This window comes from Prionailurus viverrinus, chromosome A1 (genome assembly GCF_022837055.1).
Source record: "Prionailurus viverrinus isolate Anna chromosome A1, UM_Priviv_1.0, whole genome shotgun sequence".
In the NCBI taxonomy this organism is placed as follows: domain Eukaryota; kingdom Metazoa; phylum Chordata; class Mammalia; order Carnivora; family Felidae; genus Prionailurus; species Prionailurus viverrinus.
The window spans coordinates 25,852,848-25,871,931 of NC_062561.1; the positions used below are offsets into that span (position 1 = coordinate 25,852,848).

Here is a 19,084-nt window from a genome sequence, read left to right on the forward strand (position 1 = left end):
GAGTCGTAAGTTGCTTCCTTTTTTTTCTTTCTTGTTTCAATATTTCACCAAAAAACCCACAAAGAATATTATATATATCTACAACTGCATATAAGTAACGATCCTTAGGGTGTATTTCTTGGGAGTGGAATTGCGGAGCTGGAAGTTACCCACTACACATGTTCAACTTTACAAGACAATATCAAATCGTTTTCTAAAGTCATTGTGTTAGAGTAGGCAGTTAGTCAGGTTCTAACACGATACCTGGAGGCCAGCACGAGGAAGTCATGGCCAGCTATCGGGAAGGTCAGAGGCGGGTGCTGACAGCTCTCCCCAAGAAGCCGGATCTACCCAGGCAGAACTAAGATGGCAGGTGCCACGACAAGCAACCTCTGACCAAATTAGGAGGAAAAAGCTTGAAACGCTGCTTGCCGCCCAAGTAATACGTATTCCGCCCGCTAGTTAACAACTGTCAATAAAAGATAGAAACATCCCCACCTTGTGTGCAGCTCGCTCATGCTCTTCCGCCCGCTTGCGCGCCTGCGCACCTGCGCATGCTCCCTAGGTCTCCCTCGGTCCTTCCCGCTCCCCGCCTCCCTCTCTAGTTCGCCGGCTCTCATATCTCGAGAGTGTGCTTTTTTGCTTTAATGAACTTGCCTGCTTGTGTCACTCATGCGCTGTGCTGTGTGTTTGTCCTTGAATCGGTTCCCTTGACCAAAAACCGTCCGCGAGTCCTTTGGCTCTGTCTGGCTAGAGGCCCCAGGGCCCAGGATCTCCCCAGTTCACCTGACAACAATTGTACAAGTTTATATGCGCACCGTCATTAATAGCCAAAAAATAACTAATATTTACAAAGCATTATGATATGCCAGGTAGTCACTCACTGATAGTTTAATGTTGCCCTGTTTTTGCCTTCTTAGGATAAGTACTTGGTCATGATGATTCTTATTTGTAATATACTGGTGGGTTCAGATCGTTAATAGTCTCTTTAGATTTTTGCATTCATACTTAGAAGTGAAAAGGCTCATAATTTCTTTTTCTTGTCCTGACACTGTTTGGGTTTGAAGTCAAAGAAACACCAGCTTCAAGAAATGAGGTTATCCCTCTAATTCTGTTTTCTGGCATGATTTGTATAGTTGTTTTCTGTTCCTTGAGAATTGTCAAAACTCAATAGTAAAATCATTAGGAGCGGGGCCTTTTTGTTGGGGGCAAGTTTGAGGATGTCCTTAATAATCATGTCAATTTCTTTATTAGTAGTCTCTGTGTTTCTTTTCCTTCTTGTATCCATTTTGGCATTTTATGTTTTGTTGTGTTGTTTTTTTTTTTTTCAGAACGTATCTCTTTTATCCAGGTTGCCAATACTCATTTTATTTTTTTATTACTTTAAACTCTATTATTGTTTTCTAGTCTGTAATTGTTTCTTGTCTGATGTTTTCTTCATTAGTTTTTCCAGTTATTTATTTATTTTTTTAAACGTTTATTTATTTTTGAGACAGAAGGAGACAGAGCATGAATGGGGGAGGGTCAGAGAGAGAGGGAGACACAGAATCTGAAACAGGCTCCAGGAAGGCTCTGAGCTGTCAGCACAGAGCCCGACACGGGGCTCGAACTCACGAACTGCGAGTTCATGACCTGAGCCGAAGTTGGACGCCCAACCGACTGAGCCACCCAGGTGCCCCTCCAGTTATTTTTTAAAAAACAGCTTTTAGCTTCATTGATATTCTCTACTGTGTGATTCGTTGATCTTCTCTGCTTAATTTCTGCTTTTATTTTTATTGCTTTCTTCGGGTTTCCGTGGGTATGACCTGTTGCTTGTTTTCTGATTTCTTCAGCTCATTTGTTTATAGTATTTTGGTTTTTGCTTGTTGGGTTGTTTTCTTATTTTTTGCTTGGAATAATCTTCCCTCAGTTCCACAAAGCCAGTCTTCCTCTTCCAACGGCTCCTGCCCACACCCTCGAAACTTGTAGCTTCTCCAAACCCTCTCCATTCCTCTCCCTGCTTTATTTTTATTTTCCTCTATAGCATTAATAATAGCTATAGCTATAATAAATATAGCATATTTATTACCATCAAACATATTCTTTATTTTTTATTGCCTATTTCCCTGCATTATCATGTGAGTTCTTTTAGTTTTAGTTAATTTATAGAATTGTTCAATCATCATCATATCTAGAACATGTTATTCTTTATTATCTGTTATTTTTCTGCCCATTTTTTAAATTGGATTGTTTGTTTGTTTGTTTGTTTTTACTGTTGAGTTGTATCACTTTCTTACATGAATTAGATCTTTATCTTCTCCCCACATAAGACAAGTATAAGTATATCCTCATTGACCTCTGGTTGGTTTCTGGCCAACCCTGCTTCCCTTTCTCAACATGCTAGGAATCATCTTGGCTTAGCTCTAGATTTTAATCACGGGAAGAAAGAAAAGAGCCCCCCTGCAGCCTGCCCCCAGCACCAGATCACAATCCCTTTCTCTCTCTCTGAAAGAGATGAGGAAAAAGCTCTCTTCCATAGCCTTTGTAATATCCAGATTCATACACTTTTTTTGTAGCATTTTTACCATCAAACATTCTATATATTTTACTTATTATTTCTCTTTCCCTGTTAGAATGTAAGCCTTTGATTTATTTTTTATTTTTTTAAAGTTTATTTATTTATTTTGAGAAAGAGGGGTCGGGGAAGGGCAGAGAGAAAGGAAGAGGGAATCCCAAGCAGGCTCCTCCGTTGTCAGTGCAGAGCCCCACGTGGGACTTGATCCCTCAAACTATGAGGTCATTACCTGAGCCGAAATCGAGTTGGACTCTTAATCGACTGAACCACCCAGGCACCCCTAGAACACAAGCCTTTTAAATTTTAGCAAATAGGGGCGCCTGGGTGGCTCAGTCGGTTAAACATCCGACTTTGGCTCAGGTCATGATCTCACAGTTCGTGAGTTCAAGCCCCACGTTGGGCTCTGTACCAACAGCTCAGAGCCTGGAGCCTGCTTCACATTCTGTGTCTTCCTCTCTCTCTGCCCCTTCCCTGCTCATGCTGTGTCTCTCTCGGTCTCAAAAATAAACATTTTAAAAAAATTAAAAATAAATAAATAAATTTTAGCAAATATATGAAATTGTTCAGTCATTATCATAACCCATTTGTATTAGGGCAGGGCCAGAGGAGGGGAGGGAGCCAGCAGCCTTTGCTAGTTTGCTACTTTCAAAGTTCCATCTTTTTGCTTAGGACAGCTTGGGTTGGCTCTCATTATTTGTAGACACAGAGTTCTAAAACAACATGTTCACAATTGAATATGAGAATTAAGCTGTATAATTTAACAGGGTAAACTATGTTTTAAAAAAATCCTCTTTAGGAATATGTAAAACACCATGGAAATGCAATAAGCAAAATCCATTAAGTGGGAAACGCTTTAGGATAAATTGTCCAATATTCTCAAAAGATAAATTGCATGGAGAAATAAGCAGAGGAGAGGGAATTTCTATATTAAAAAGATGCTTAAGGGGTGCCTGGATGGCTCAGTTGGTGGAGCATGTGAGTCTTGGTCCCAGGGTAGTGGGTTTGAGCCTCACAATGGGTGTAGAGATTACTTAAAAATAAAATCTTAAAAAACATAATAAAAATACAGGTATTTTTTATACCATAAAATGGTGGCTCAGTCGGCTAAGCACCCGACTTCAGCTCGAGTCATGATCTAGTGTTCATGAGTTCAAGCCCTGCATCAGGCTCTCTGCTGCCTGCTTTGGAGCCTCTGTTTCCTTCTCTCTCTGCCCCTCCCCCACTCACGAGTGTGTGCTCTCTCTCACTCTTTCTCTCTCAAAAATGAATAAACATTTATAGAATGTTTTTAAAATCTTTATTCACTTTTGAGACCGAGAGAGAGAGCGCGCGAGTGAGCGTGAAGAGGGAGGGGCAGAGAGAGAGGGAGACACAGAACCCGAAGCAGGCTCCAGGCTCTGAGCTGTCAGCACAGAGCCCGACGCGGGGCTTGAACCCATGAACTGCGAGATCACCACCTGAGCCGAAGTCGGTCGCTCAACCAACTGAGCCACCGAGGCACCCCACAAATAAACGTTAAAAAAAAAAATGAGAGAGTCATATTTTAAAACAAATAAATACAGATTTTTAAAAAGTTTACAATTTTTTATGAGTCAAATGAGGAAATTCAAACATTCATCTGATATTTGGTGAAGTTAAGAATTTACTAATTTTAATATACATATAGTAATAACATTTGGTTATGTTTATTTTATTATTTTATTTTATTTTTTTAATTTTATTTTTCAACGTTTATTTATTTTTGGGACAGAGAGAGACAGAGCATGAACGGGGGAGGGGCAGAGAGAGAGGGAGACACAGAATCGGAAACAGGCTCCAGGCTCTGAGCCATCAGCCCAGAGCCTGCCGCGGGGCTCGAACTCCCAGACCACGAGATCGTGACCTGGCTGAAGTCGGACGCTTAACCGACTGAGCCACCCAGGCGCCCCAGTATTTTATTTTATTTTAGAGAGAGATAGAGCATGAGCAGGGTAGAGGGTCAGAAGGAGAGAGAGAGAGAGAAAGAATATTAAGCAGACTCCATGCTCAGTGAGGAGCTCCACGCGAGGCTCAATCCCACAACCCTGGGACCATGACCTGAGCAGAAATCCAGAGTCAACGCTCAACGGACTAAGCCACCCAGGCGCCCCCATGTGGTTATGTTTTTAAAAAGAGAATTATCTTTTAGAAACAGACACTAAAACATTTCAGACGAAATACGACGTCCCTGATACGCTTCAAATAATCAGGGTAGGGGAGTCGATGAGAGCATAAATGAAGGAAGAATGGTCATGAATTGATAATTGTTACATCGGGGTGATGAGAAGGGTCATTATACTATTCCCTATACTTTTGTATATATTTAAAATTTTCTACAGTAAGAGCTTTTTAAAAGTTCTTCTTTATAATTACTGACCTGGAGATCTAAAAAAATAAGCGAGAAAAGAAAACTACAAAAGCCGTTATGTAAAGATTATACTAATTACTGTCATGGTCTAGTAGGGGAGATAAGAAAGTAAACATGCAATTATGATACAATGCGATTAAGCTCTATCATAGAAGTATTGCAGGGTAGTATATGTGTAGGCCAGGGTCACTCAACCTAGTCTGGAGTATCGGGGAAAGAGAAAGATGTGGAGAATAGCACTCTGCCCAGAGTGGACATGAATTATAGCTCTGTTTGGTTTCGATGATGACCGAGACCCAAGTGTACGTCCACCTGCTGCTACTTCTGGCCTCTGTTTTAATCATTCTCTCTATGTCCTCTGAGACATCTATTTATCCGAAAACACAGTCTCAGTCTGTACGCCCGGCACCTTCTTGCCTTACCAGAAACCTGACTCTTCCTGGAGCCGTGGCCTCCCTGTGGACCTTCCAGGTAGAGGCCATTTGTCTTCTTGCAGCTGGTCCTTGTGGCTGAGGGCAGGCAGGGCATTGACTTTTCCTTCTGGATACCATCCCACCCCATGCCACCTCCTGTTCCTCTTTCTCCTCTTGTGTCCTCAACCTCTCCTCTTCATTGGTCTTTTATTATCCAACTATGTTCAAGTTTCTGCATCCTAGGGGTGCCTGGCTGGCTCAGTTGGCAGAGCACGTAACTCTTGATCTCTGCGTTGTGTGTTCAAGCCCCATGTTGGGTGTGGAGCCCACTTAAAATGAAAAGAAAGTAAGAAAGAAAAAAGGAAGAAAAGAAGGAAGGAAGGAAGGAAGGAAGGAAGGAAGAAAAAAAGGAAGAAAGAAAGGAAGAAAGAAAGAATGTTAGTTTCTGCAACCTGGTCATAGAACCAAAAAAAAAGAAAGAACTATGCCCAACGTGAAGCTTGAACTCACAACCCTGAGATCAAGGGTTGCATGGTCTTCCAACGAAGGTAACCAAGTGCCCCATAATGCCTTTCTTTCTTTCTTTTTTCTTTCTTTCTTTCTTTCTTTCTTTCTTTCTTTCTTTCTTTCTCTTTCTCTCTCTTTCTTGAGTGCAAGCTGGGGAGTGGCAGAGGAACAGGGAGAGAGAGAGAATCTCAAGCACCAACATGGGGCTCTATCTCACAACCAGGAGATAATGACCTGAGCTGAAATCAAGAGTTGGAAGCTTAACTGATCCAACCACCCAAGCGCTCTCATTTCTGATTCGAGTAATTTGAATCTCCATTCTTTTCCCTTGGCCACTCTAGCTAAAGATTTGTCAATTATGTTGATGTTTTCAAAGAACCAATTTTTGAGTTCATTGCTTTTCTCTATTGTTTTTCTATTGTCTACTTAATTAGTTTCTGTTCTAATTCTGATCATTTCCTTTCTCTGCTTGTTTTGGGTTTCATTTGCCCTTCTTTTCCCAGTGTCATGAGGTGAAAGCCTAGCTTATTAGGTTTCTTCTTTCTAAAAGGTGTTTAAAGCTATTAATTCCCCTTGCAACAAATATGCAAGCTCAAATTTGTTTTCATTTTCATTTATCTCTAAGTATTTTCTAATCTCTTTGTGATTTCCTCTTACTGAAAGTAATGCTGCAATTTCCAAATGCAAAGGACACATTGGTGCACTCAGTGTAGCACTAGACATAGTAATTACTCCCTCTTTAAAATTCTCTCTTCCGGGGCGCCTGGGTGGCGCAGTCGGTTAAGCGTCCGACTTCAGCCAGGTCACGATCTCGCGGTCCGGGAGTTCGAGCCCCGCGTCAGGCTCTGGGCTGATGGCCCAGAGCCTGGAGCCTGTTTCCGTATCTGTGTCTCCCTCTCTCTCTGCCCCTCCCCTGTTCATGCTGTGTCTCTCTCTGTCCCAAAAATAAATAAATGTTGAAAAAAAAAAATTCTCTCTTCCAAAGTTAAGAAAAAAATTTTAACTGCTTTTCCTCTGTTTGTTCTTATTCAGATACTTTCACGGACTCCTCTTCTTCCACTAACCCACTAAATGTTAATGTTCTTTGTTATTCCTCAGCAGGACAAAAATAGACCCAAGAAGCAGAATGGTACTGAAGATGTCCACCTTGCTCCAGTCTATTGTACTTTCTATGGGTTTAGACAAATGTCTAATGACATATATCTATTGTTATAATATCATACAGTGTAGAGTATTTATTTGCTTTTTTTTATTTTGAGAGAGAGAGAGAGAGAGAGCACAAGTGGGGGAGAGAGGCAGAGGGAGAGCGAGAATCTTAAGGTTCTATGCTCAGCAAGGAGCCCAACACGGGGTTTGAGTTCATGACCCTGGGATCATGACCTGAGCCGAAACCAAGAGTCACATGTTCAACTGACTGAGCACCTGGGCGTCCCAGAGAGCAGAGTATTTTTATTGCTCTAAACATCCTCTCTGCTCTGTATATTCATCAATTCCCACACTCTCAACTCTGGCAGCCACTGATCCTTTTATTGTCTCCACAATATTGTCTTTTCCAGAATATCATATAGTTGGGATCATACAGTATGTAGCCTCTTCGGATCGGCTTCCTCCACCCAGTAATATATATTTAAGGTTCCTCCATGTCTTTTCATGGCTTGATAGCTCATTTATTTTTAGCGCTGGCCAGTATTCCAGTATCTGGATGGACCCCAGTTTATTTGCCCAGTCACCTTACTGAAGGACACCTTGCTTCTCAGTTTCAGCAATACAAATAGAGCTGCTAAAAACATCCATGTACAGGTTTTGGTGTAGACATTTTCGATTCTTTTGTGTAGATACCAAGAGGTGCAATCACTGGATTGCATGGTAAAAATGTTTCATTTTGTAAGAAACAATCAAACTGTCTTCCAAAGTGGCTGTACCATTTTGCATTTCCGCTAGCAATGAAGGAGAGCTCTTGTTGCTCCAAATCCTTGCCAATGTTCGGTTTTATCCGTGTTCCGGATTTTGGCCATTCTAATAGGTATGTATATTCCATTTACTTTTCACAATATCCCTAGATATTATGTAATTTATGGAATATCAAACAACTTGTAAGAAGTGGAGTCATGATTTAAATCTGGTCACTTAAATTTCCAAACTGAGCTCTTTACTATGCAGTATTACAGTCTCTTCCAGAATCTTCCACATTATCTGCATATATAAAAATACCTTGACGTGGAGACAGATGTAGCTCCACATGCAATCCGGCAGCATGTCTGACATGAAAGCTTTCTGGTATTATTATTATTCCCTTTTCATGCATGTAGTAGTTTTCTATTGCTATGTAACAAATTAGCACAAACCTAGCAACTTAAAACAACCTTCATTTATGAGCTCACAGTTCTATACTTTTTAAAGAGAATATTTTATTTATTTTCTATTACTAAAAATTTTTTTAATGTTTATTTTTTGAGAGAGAGAGAGAGAGCAAGCTGGGGAGGGGCAGAGAGAGAGGGAGGGAGAGAGAAATCACAAGCAGACTCCATGCTTTCAGTGTAGAGCCCAACGTGGGCTCGAACTCACGAACAGTGAGATCATGACTTGAGCTGAAGTCGGACGCTTAACTGACTGAGCCACCCAGGTGCCCCTAAAAAGAATATTTATTAAGGTAAATTACTGTTTGCTAGAACTTCCCCTGATATGGTCCACAGAACACTCATCTTGAAAGTCTGTGAAATAAGGGTTCTATAATTTGACTTGTTGGAGAAACCTCATATTCATTTCCCCTCTGAAGTACTATATTCATAATGTTGTGTAAAAGTTATAGACTCTGTGAAATCCTGCAGTATAGAAACCTGCTTAACGTTAACTCGTTATTTATCAAATTTATTTGACCACACAACCATTCTGGGAGGAAACATATCTTATCATCTAGGAGAACAATTTCTGGGGAGTTTACTTTAAAAAACACAGATATAGGGGCACGTGGGTGGCTCAGTTGGTTAAGCATCTGACTTTGGCTCAGGTCATGATCTCACAGTTTGTGGGTTCGAGCCCCGTGTTGGGCTCTGTGCTGATAGCTCAGATCCTGGAGCCTGCTTCGGATTCTGTGTCTCCCTCTCTCTCTGCCTCTTCCCCGCTCATCCTCTGTGTCTCCCTCTCAAAAATAAATAAACATTAAAAAAAAATTTTTTTTTAATGCAGATATATATATAGACAACTTACTCATTTTTCCAGGAAACACAGGGTGGCCACTTAGCAGCAGGTGCTGTGCTGGGCACTCATAGGAAGAGTCAGAACCACGGTATCTTCACAACTTCATACTAGCTGTGGAGCCAGAGAATAAACAAATCATCATCAAACATTATTAAAAACTGAGATAAGTATTATCAAGAAGTGTAGGGAACATGTGAGAATATCATTTAGACTGGGAAAGGGTCTTTAGATCGGGAAAGGGCAGCCTTCTTTGACAAAGTGACATTTCAGCTGAAGTCTGAAAGATGAGGGGAAGCCAATCAGGTATTGAGTAGGGAGAAGCATTCTAGACCAGGAGGATGGCGTGTGTAAATGCCTCCCAGGGTCCAGATAATACTGGGTGGGTGGATATTGACAATATTGAGTAATTTGGGGAGAAGGAGGGGTGCCTGGGTGGCTCAGTGGGTTAAGCATCTGACTTTGGCTCAGGTCATGATCTCACGGTTCATGAGTTCAGGCTCCGCATTGGGCTCTCTGCTGTCAGCACAGAGCCCACTTCAATTTTTTTTTAATTTTTTTTTTTAACATTTATTTATTTTTGAGACAGAGAGAGACAGAGCATGAATGGGGGAGGGTCAGAGAGAGGGAGACACAGAATCTGAAACAGGCTCCAGGCTCTGAGCTGTTGGCACAGATCCCGACGCGGGGCTCGAACTCATGGACCGCGAGATCATGACCTGAGCCGCTTAACCGACTGAGCCACCCAGGCACCCCATCACAGAGCCCACTTCAGATCCTCCTTCCCCCTCTCTCTGCCCTGCTGGTGAGCGTGCGCTCCCTCTCTCTCTCAGAAGAAATAAACATTTAAAAACAATTTTGGAAGAAAGATCACGAATCTTCAGTTTGGGACATGATTACCTTGAGATGTTGTGACATAAAAAGAAATACACATTTGGTCTCTCCTCCCAGTTCCTGGCACAGAGCTTCTAAAACCCTTGTAGCTTCCTGAGTCATACATAGGGTGAGAGGAGGTTATTCACAATAACACTTAGAGGACGGGGGCTGATTGCCAGAGGGTTGGAACTTTCAAAGCTCCCCGTACACCCCCCCCAAAAAAAAAAGAATTAATCAATCACGCCAATGCAATGAGGCCTCCACAAAAAACCCTGAACAACAGGATTCGGAGAGCTTCTGGGCTGGTGAGTAAGTACAGGGAGATACTGAGAGGCTGGCATGCCCAGAGAGGGCCCCGAACCTCTGCCCCCATACATTCCTCCCCCACACCATGTCCTATGCATCTCGTCCCTTTGGCTGTTCCTGGGTTGTATCCCTCCATACCAAGCCAGTAACAGCGAACAGTGAAATGTCTCTCTGAGTTCCGCAAACCATTCTGGCCGGTCATCAAACCTGAGAAGAGGGTCAGGAGAATCCCTCAGTCAGAAGTACAGGTAGCAGCCTAGAACTTTTGTTTGGTGTCTGAGGAGGGAGCAGTCTTGTGGGGCAGCCCTTAACCTGTGGCATCGGAGGCTCACTCTGGATGGAGAGTGTCAGATCTGAATTGAGTTGTAGGACACTTAGCTGGTGTCCATAGAGAATTAGGAAAGTTCTGGGTGTGGAGAAAACCCCACGCATTTGGTGTCAGAATCCTGAGTGTAGAAATGTTGTTTCCTTTTAATTAAAAAAAATTTTTTTTTTTTAACACTTATTTATTTTTGAAAGAGAGAGAGAGACCGAGGGCGAGCAGGGAAGGGGCAAAGACAATGACGCAGAATCCAAAGTGGGCTCCAGGCTCTGAGCTGTCAGCACAGAGCCTGACACAGGGTTGGAACTCACCGACCACGAGATAATGACCTGAGCCGAAGTTGGACGCTCAACTGACTGAGCCCCCCACGTGCCCCTTTTTGTCCTCTTTAGATGCCTGTGAGATATTTAAGGGAGATGTAATAGATAATTGGCTATGAGTTTGGAGCTGGAAAATAGATTTAGACTAAATAAATTATAATTTGCTTATATTTCAGTAGAAATTGACTAAAATTAAAGTAACTGGAAAAAAGAATCATTGGTGGGTATATGAGAAATTCGTCACCAAATTTTGTGCCTATTCTAACTAGGGGAAAGATATCTGAGTGGGCCTTTAATTTAGTCTTATGAAAAGTCTAAAAAAGAACAAAGCTTTAGTCTGGTGATGATCAACGCTCTCAAAGCCCCCAGGAGTCCCAGCTGGCCACCATAGTAGCTGTTCCCAAATCCAAAGAGGAAAAGTGTTTGTGTCTGCTTAAAAATGGAGTAATTAATGATGTGGGGAAAAATAGTTTTCTTTTATTTGCTTCTCAACATGACGGTTCTCTGATAAGGGATAGAGTGTTAGGATTGAATATGAAGATTGCTAGGAAAAACACATGTGAGCTGATAATGCCTGTGCTGTACGAAGAATGCTCAGATGTTCAGAAGATAAGCTGCAGGGGCGCCTGGGTGGCTCAGTCGGTTGAGAGTCCGACTTCAGCTCAGGTCACGATCTCGCGGTCCGTGAGTTCAAGCCCCGCATCGGGCTCTGGGCTGATGGCTCGGAGCCTGGAGCCTGCTTCTGATTCTGTGTCTCCCTCTCTCTCTGCCCCTCCCCCGTTCATGCTCTGTCTCTCTCTGTCTCAACAATAAATAAAAACGTAAAAAAAAAAAAATTAAAAAAAAAAAAAAGAAGATAAGCTGCAAAGATCACTAAGATAGTATCTTAAAATGTCTAGAGAATTCTCAATATAAAGCTCCTAAAGGGGCGCCTGGGTGGCTCAGTTGGTTGGGCGTCTGACTTTGGCTCAGGTCATGATCTCACAGACCGTGAGTTCAGGCCCTGCGTTGGGCTCTGTGCTGACAGCTCAGAGCCTGGAGCCTGCTTCGGATTCTGTGTCTCCCTTTCTCTCTGCCCCTCCCCTGCTCATGCTCTGTCTCTCTCTGTCTCAAAAACAAATAAAAATATTAAAAAAAAATTTAAAGCTCCTAGAAAATGACTACGTCCACATGGAGTTTCCGATGCCTCAGCAATACTAATAAGAATTAGGGGGCGCTTTGGTGGCTCACTTGGTTAAGTGTACGACTTCAGTTCAGGTCATGATCTTGCAGTTCGTGGGTTCGAGCCCTCCATCAGGCTCTGTGCTGCCAGCTCAGAGCCTGGAGCCTGCTTTGGATTCTGTGTCTCCCTCTCTCTCTCTGCCCCTCCCCTGCACATTCTCTCTCACTCTCTCTCTCTGTCTCTCTCAAAAATAAACATTAAAAATAAAAAAGAATGGGGAAAATAGGGTTATGGCAAGGGGGAGTGCTGGACAAGTTTCCCTGGTAACAAAGCAAAGGTGGGGCCTGCTTTTTGAGGAAGAGGACACGGGAATTTTGTGGGCCAGCAGCACTGAAGGTAAGACGCCACTTCCTGGCCCATAGCCTTGGTCAAGTTGCTTCATGTTCATCCTTGAGATCTTAGCTCAAATTTAAGGGAGCCCACCCTGCTCATCTGCTTCCCCCCCCCCCCGCCCCCATATGAGGTCCCTGTCCTAGAATCTCATTGGATATGAGTTTGGAGCTAGAAAATAGCCCTTCTCTGACAGCATGTAACAGCACCGTAATTACACCATTCACTGTGCAGAGATCCTAGTCCACAGCTTAGGTGAGCAAGAAATGTAATTTAATTTATACATTCAATCATGGTGGTAGAAATATACTTTGTCAATTTGGGGTCCCAAAGGGTTCTATAGAGATGTAGGATTAAGTTTCTCTTTAAAAAAATTTTTTTAAACGTTTATTTATTTTTGAGAGACAGAGCATGAGTGGGGGAGGAACAGAATCTGAAGAGAGAGACAGAATCCGAAGCAGGCTCCAGGCTCTGAGCTGTCAGCACAGAGCCCGACATGAGGCTCAAACCCACAAACCGTGAGATCATGACCTGAGCCGAAGTCGGATGCCTAACCGAGTGAGCCACCCAGGCCCCCCAGGAGTAAGTTTCTGTAATTGAAGGGAGAAGAGGAGGAAAAGAAGTTATTAGAGGGTGACCATTTTGTCTTACTGTTATCTGTCCATGAAGCTGACTGTTAAGATACCTAGAGTCCTATCTGGTTCTATTTCCTTAAGTACCTAGGTTCTTGGGCAACAGCAGCCAGAGAAACCCTTGGAAAAGCTTTTTGCCCTGCCACACCTCCTCTGGGACAATGAACACAGTTTCACTATTTTATTTCTTTTATTATTATTTCTTTTAATTTTATTCATTTTTGAGAGATGGAGAGAGACAGAGTGACAGCAGGGGAGGGGCAGAGAGAGAGGGAGACACAGAATCCTTAGCAGGCTCCAGGCTCTGAGCCGTCAGCACAGAGCTGACGTGGGGCTCAAACTCAAGAACTGTGAGATCATGACCTGAGCCAAAACGAAGAGTCGGACACTTAACTGACTGAGCCACCCAGGTGCCCCCTGGTTAATATTTTTAAAATAGTATTAACACACACACACACACACACACACACACACACATATTTACTCCGTCTGGGAATGAGTAGTGAAAGTTATATGGGAGAAATAATTTTCCAATCTTTACCAGTCTAGTGAGAAGCTTAAGCTTCTTAGAAAGGAAAGGAAAGGAAAGGAAAGTTTAAAAAGAGAAGACAAGAAAAGAAAGTTTAAAAGTATCCAAAGGTGGAAGCAACACAGGTGTCCACTACTGAACAGATAAACACAATATGGTCTGTACAGAGAATAAGATTTGTTTAGCCTTAAAAAAAAAAAGGCAATTCTGTCACATGCTACAACCTAGAAGAACCTTGACAGGATTATAATAAGTGAAGTAAGCCACTCACAAAAAGACACACTGTATGATGCACTTCCACGAGTGCACTCAAATTCATAGAGACAAAAAGCAGGATGGTGGTTGCCAAGGGCTGGGGAGGAGGGGATGGGGTTAGTAGTTAATGGGTACAGGGTTACAGTTTTGCAAGATGAAAACAGTTACTTGGAGCTGGAAGTTGCTGACGGTTGCACAGCCATGTGGATGTACCTAATGCCACTGAACTGTATACTTAAAAATGTTTAAATCTGTATTCATTGGATACAGGCAACTTTAATACGAGACACAATATAGTGGCTTAAATAATTTTTATGTTATGTATATTTTATCAGAATAAAAATATTATTCAGGGGCGCCTGGCTGGCTCAATGGGAAGAGCATGCGACCCTTGATCTTGGGGTTGTGAGTTCGAGCCCCACATTGGGTGTAGAGATTACTTAAATGAATAAATAAAAACTTAAAAAAATATTATCCAAACACATGTGTAATTAGTTGTTTAACATCTTTCTCTTCAGCTAGAAGATAAGCTCTGTAAGAGTGGGATCTTGTCCCAGTAGGATCTTATTCACTGCTATGTGCCCATGATTTAGCACAGTGCCTAGCATGTAGCAGTAACTTCACAAATACTTGTCAAAGGCATTAATAGTCCTGGGAGTGGGATTTGGGGGAAAGGTTATGCCTTAGGAAAGCAATACCCCATATAACGAATTACCTAAGAAACATTGGCAGATTACTGCTTAGTTTGCTACCGATAATATTTAGTTGTCATAGTAATTGGGCATTTGTGAACACGTATCTTGATTAAATATAGAAAGAGAGGAAAAATGAGTATCACGTTACATACCTAGAGCCACATTCTTTTTTTTTTATGCTTATTTATTTATTTTGAGAGAGAGAGAAAGGGGGCATGGGGGGCAGAGAGAGAGGGAGAGAGGGAATCCCAACCAGGCTTCACATTCAGGGTGGAGTCTGATTCAAGCCTCTATCTCACGACCTGAGCCAAAATCAAGAGTCAGATGCTCAACCAACCAACTGAGCCAAAATCAAGAGTCAGATGCTCAACCAACCAACTGAGCCAAAATCAAGAGTCAGATGCTCAATCAACCAACTGAGCCAAAATCAAGAGTCAGATGCTCAGCCAACCAACTGAGCCACCCAGGCAGCCCATACCTATAGCTACATTCTTAATCACTCTGTCCCTTGCAGAGGAGGGATTCTCCCTTTTGAGCCTTTTAATATGCTGATGAATTTTAGAAATAATACTTATTGTATTTTCGTAGATTAGCACAAGTCGTTTACATTTTAGCCTATTAGATTTGACCTAAAATAAACATGTCAGCCTTTTAGTTACAGAAAATAAAAGAAAGGAAGGATATAACAGGCAAGTGGGGAAAGAGACCTGTAGGGAGGGGAGGGAAAAAAAAGATGGCTCTAGGGAAGCGAGCAATTGCAACTGAAAACAATACTCATTAAAATTAAAAATTCATATATCTTGTGAAAGCCTATACCTGGGAATATCCCACAGAGGCAAAACCACGAGTTCACGGAGACACAAGTACATGGATGCTATTGCAGCATTCCTTGCTGTGACAAAAAGCTGGAAACAAAGCCCGTGACTGAATAATTTATAGTATACAACACCATCGGTTATTATCCAGGCATTAACAAGGCTGAATTAAATCTAAATCAACGGACTTGGAGAGATTTCCATGAAGTGTTGTTGAGTGAGAAGAGAACGGTGCAGAAAAGTGTCTATAATGTACACACATATATTCCACTTTTGCAAGGAAAAAAAAAGTTAAAAAGCCCTTCAAATCTCTATTTCCAATTTTGTGAGCATGGAGGAAAATATGAGAGCACGCATAGTTGTCGGGTGAGTTGTTGTGGGACTGTCTGGTGTCGGAGGGGAGGAAGAAGAAGACAGGAAGGAGGAAACAGAGTAGAGATGATAAAAGCACATACGATTTGCATTTACATAAAGTTATGTGTGGCGTAGAAAAAAATTAAGTTCAAAATTATGCAGTGAAAGCTAACTAGTCTCCTCCCTGGGTAAGGGTTCTTCACCTCTGAGGCCATCAACTCATGTTAATGGCAGAGGGACAAGACATCCTTTGGCAATATTGACCCATAAGAGACATGAAGACTCTTGGTCGTGGCTGGCTTTCCCGTCTCTCCTAACTGGAGGAATGGCCTGCTGCCTGGCATGTGGGGAGCCAAATTGCTTATCTATAGTCTTTTAAAGTACCATCTTTTTACGGGGCGCCTGGGTGGCGCAGTCGGTTGGGCGTCCGACTTCAGCCAGGTCGCGATCTTGCGGTCCGTGGGTTCGGGCCCCGCGTCGGGCTCTGGGCTGATGGCTCGGAGCCTGGAGCCTGTTTCCAATTCTGTGTCTCCCTCTCTCTCTGCCCCTCCCCCGTTCATGCTCTGTCTCTCTCTGTCCCAAAAATGAATAAACGTTGAAAAAAAAAAAATAAAGTACCGTCTTTTGGGGCGCCTGGGTGGCTCAGTCGGTTAAGCGTCTGACTTCAGCTCAGGTCATGATCTCGCGGTCCATGAGTTCAAGCCCCGCGTCGGGCTCTCTGCTGACAGCTCAGAGCCTGGAGCCTGCTTCGGATTCTGTGTCTCCCTCTCTCTCTGCCCCTCCCCTGCTCATGCCCTGTCTCACTCTGTCTCAAAAATAAATAAAAACATTAAAAAAAAATACAGTACCATCTTTTATTCACTTTGGGATCTAATATAAATTCAGGAAGTGAGAACCACCTCTGTCAAAGTGTTCCACTATATGATCTGTGATATATAACATAAGGTGTATGATAGATGATTATAAGGTATATAGGTGGTGTGGAAAAACACCATGTTGTTGTGGTGCCTGGGTGGCTCAGTCCGTTGAGCAGACTTTGGCTCGGGTCACGATCTCACAGTTTGTGAGTTTGAGCCCCGCATTGGGCTCACTGCGGTCAGCGGGGGGCCTGCTTTGGATCCTCTGTCCCCCTTTCTCTCTGCCCCTCGCTGCTCATGCGTGTGTGCTCTCTCTCTTTCTCTCTCTCTTTCAAAACTAAATAAACACTTAAAGAAAAAAACAAAAAAACATCATATTGTGGTGGTTCAGGTTTTGGTCTCTGGGGTCAAGTGGCCCTGGGTTCAACTCTGCATTTGCTGGTTATAGCTAGCTGCTTTAATAAGAGACACAAAACAGTGACTTAAATAAGAAAATAGTTTAACTTCTCAAGTAATAATCCTGACCGTCAGCCAAGGGCTGGTCTGATGGCTCTTGGTGATGGAGACTCAAGTTCTTGTCATCCCTTTATCCCTGCAAAGGTGAAGACCATTCACCTACTTGCCTTCCAGCCTGTGAGAGAGAGAAAAAGGAAAGGGGAGACTTCACTCGAAGGTGAACTTTTCTTATTAGCTTAGACGCTAGTCACATGGCCACACCTAGCTGCAAGGGAGGCTGGGAAAAATGGTCTGGGGCTGGTATATGAGCAGCTAAAACTGTCATTGCTGAGGAAGACAAGGAGATAAGACACTACCCCCCAACTCTCAGAACTATATCCTGATAAACTGTGATACAAGGGTAGAGCAAACTGGGAAACTATAAAGAGGGGTCCTGATCCGGTCTGAGGGGTCAGAAGATTGACTTTTTCCCGAGGCAGAGGTCTAAGGGATTCACTAGAAGAAGCAAGGAAGAGGGTTCTAGGAGGAGGGAACAACGTGCAAAAAACTCCGAAATAGAGGAATCGCAAAAAAGGTTTAATTTAAGCAAATGCGTAAATCAGTTCTCTTCCCAAGGACCCAGGCTGGCTAGTAAAATATATTGTAACATGTGCATCAGCCCTCAGATACACCATTTATTTTTGGGGGGCTTGGAACTATCCCACTGTGGTTCAGCTGGCAGCCCAGAGAAAGCTGATATTGGTTTGGGAAGGTCTAATTTTTTCTTTCAGTGAGACCCAAGTGAAGGAGCTTTGTGTGTGTTGCTTTAGAAGAATTTGACAAAGTTGTGCCCCTTATTTGCGTTATCTATGATTTTAGGTAACGTTACAAAATCGTCCCGTAATTTTCTGTAATATATGGAAATGGAAATGTGGTGGCTTTGAAAATCATTTGCCTTTGCACATCAAAGGAACAAATTGACAGTTGGGTAACGGATCCACCTTGCCACGTGGGAGGTGAGAGCTGCAGTAAGCATTGAGTCACAAGACGCATTTCCATACACAGCACATGAAGACCAGTTTCATTGCTTTATAGTTTCACCTCCTATTAAAGCCCTGTTAAATGCGAGTCAGAGCCAACTTAGGTCCTAGAATTTGAGAGAGCCCATCTTTCTGCACTGCTTACTCCACCTTTGCTTACTGCAACAGGGTGATTGTTTTTAGAATATTAATGTGCTTCTCTCCTTTGCTTTCCCAAGGACATAATTTTCCCCTTAGTTGGTTCTAGGCATGTATCTGATTTGAAGGAGATGAAAATCTGTTATGGGTGCAAAGAGAAAGGCTGGGTAATTTCCATTTTTTGGCATTTAAAACCAGGGTTAGGCAGTCAGGCCTGTCTTGAATATGGATTTTGCACGTTAACATCTTTAGCATACCTAGGAACCAGGCCCTGGTATAGTGTAGAAAAGTGTAGCGTCATGTAGAAAAGAACCCCAAGGAGGGTTGCTAGATAAAATGCAGGTTGCCCTGTTAAATTTCAGGCAAACGATGAAAAGTTTTTAAACATAAGTGTGTTCCAAATACTGTACGGGACATACTGACACTAAAAAATTATTTGTTTGTCTGAAATTCAAATTTAACTGGGCATCTTGTATTTTTTTTTATTTATTTTTTAAAATTTTCTTTTTTTGAACGTTTATTTATTTTTGGGACAGAGAGAGACAGAACATGAACGGGGGAGGGGCAGAGAGAGAGGGAGACACAGAATCGGAAACAGGCTCCAGGCTCTGAGCCATCAGCCCAGAGCCTGACGCGGGTCTCGAACTCACGGACCGCGAGATCATGACCTGGCTGAAGTCGGACGCTTAACCGACTGCGCCACCCAGGCGCCCCGCATCTTGTATTTTTATTTGCTAAGCCTGGCAAGCCTAATTTCCAGGACAGAGGGGCAAATAATACCATAAAGTAGGAAAATAAGATGTGAGGGGAGTCTATAGCATGATAGTCATACTGATTGTACAAACTTTGAAGCCCTTTTCTCTATTTGACCAGAGACCACACCCGCTATGGAATCAGAAAATATCAGACACAGGGCACCTGGGT

At 42.7% G+C, this 19,084-nt stretch overlaps 1 long non-coding RNA gene across 1 annotated transcript; it reads right to left on the reverse strand.

The window, feature by feature from the left end:
• Positions 1-537: 537 nt before the first annotated feature.
• On the reverse strand, positions 538-17,157 carry LOC125173458 (uncharacterized). Its single transcript, XR_007155028.1, has 3 exons — positions 17,073-17,157; positions 9,047-9,148; positions 538-765 (listed from the first exon to the last, which is right to left on the reverse strand). It is a non-coding gene; the product is annotated as an uncharacterized LOC125173458 (long non-coding RNA).
• Between the last annotated feature and the right edge of the window lie 1,927 nt (positions 17,158-19,084).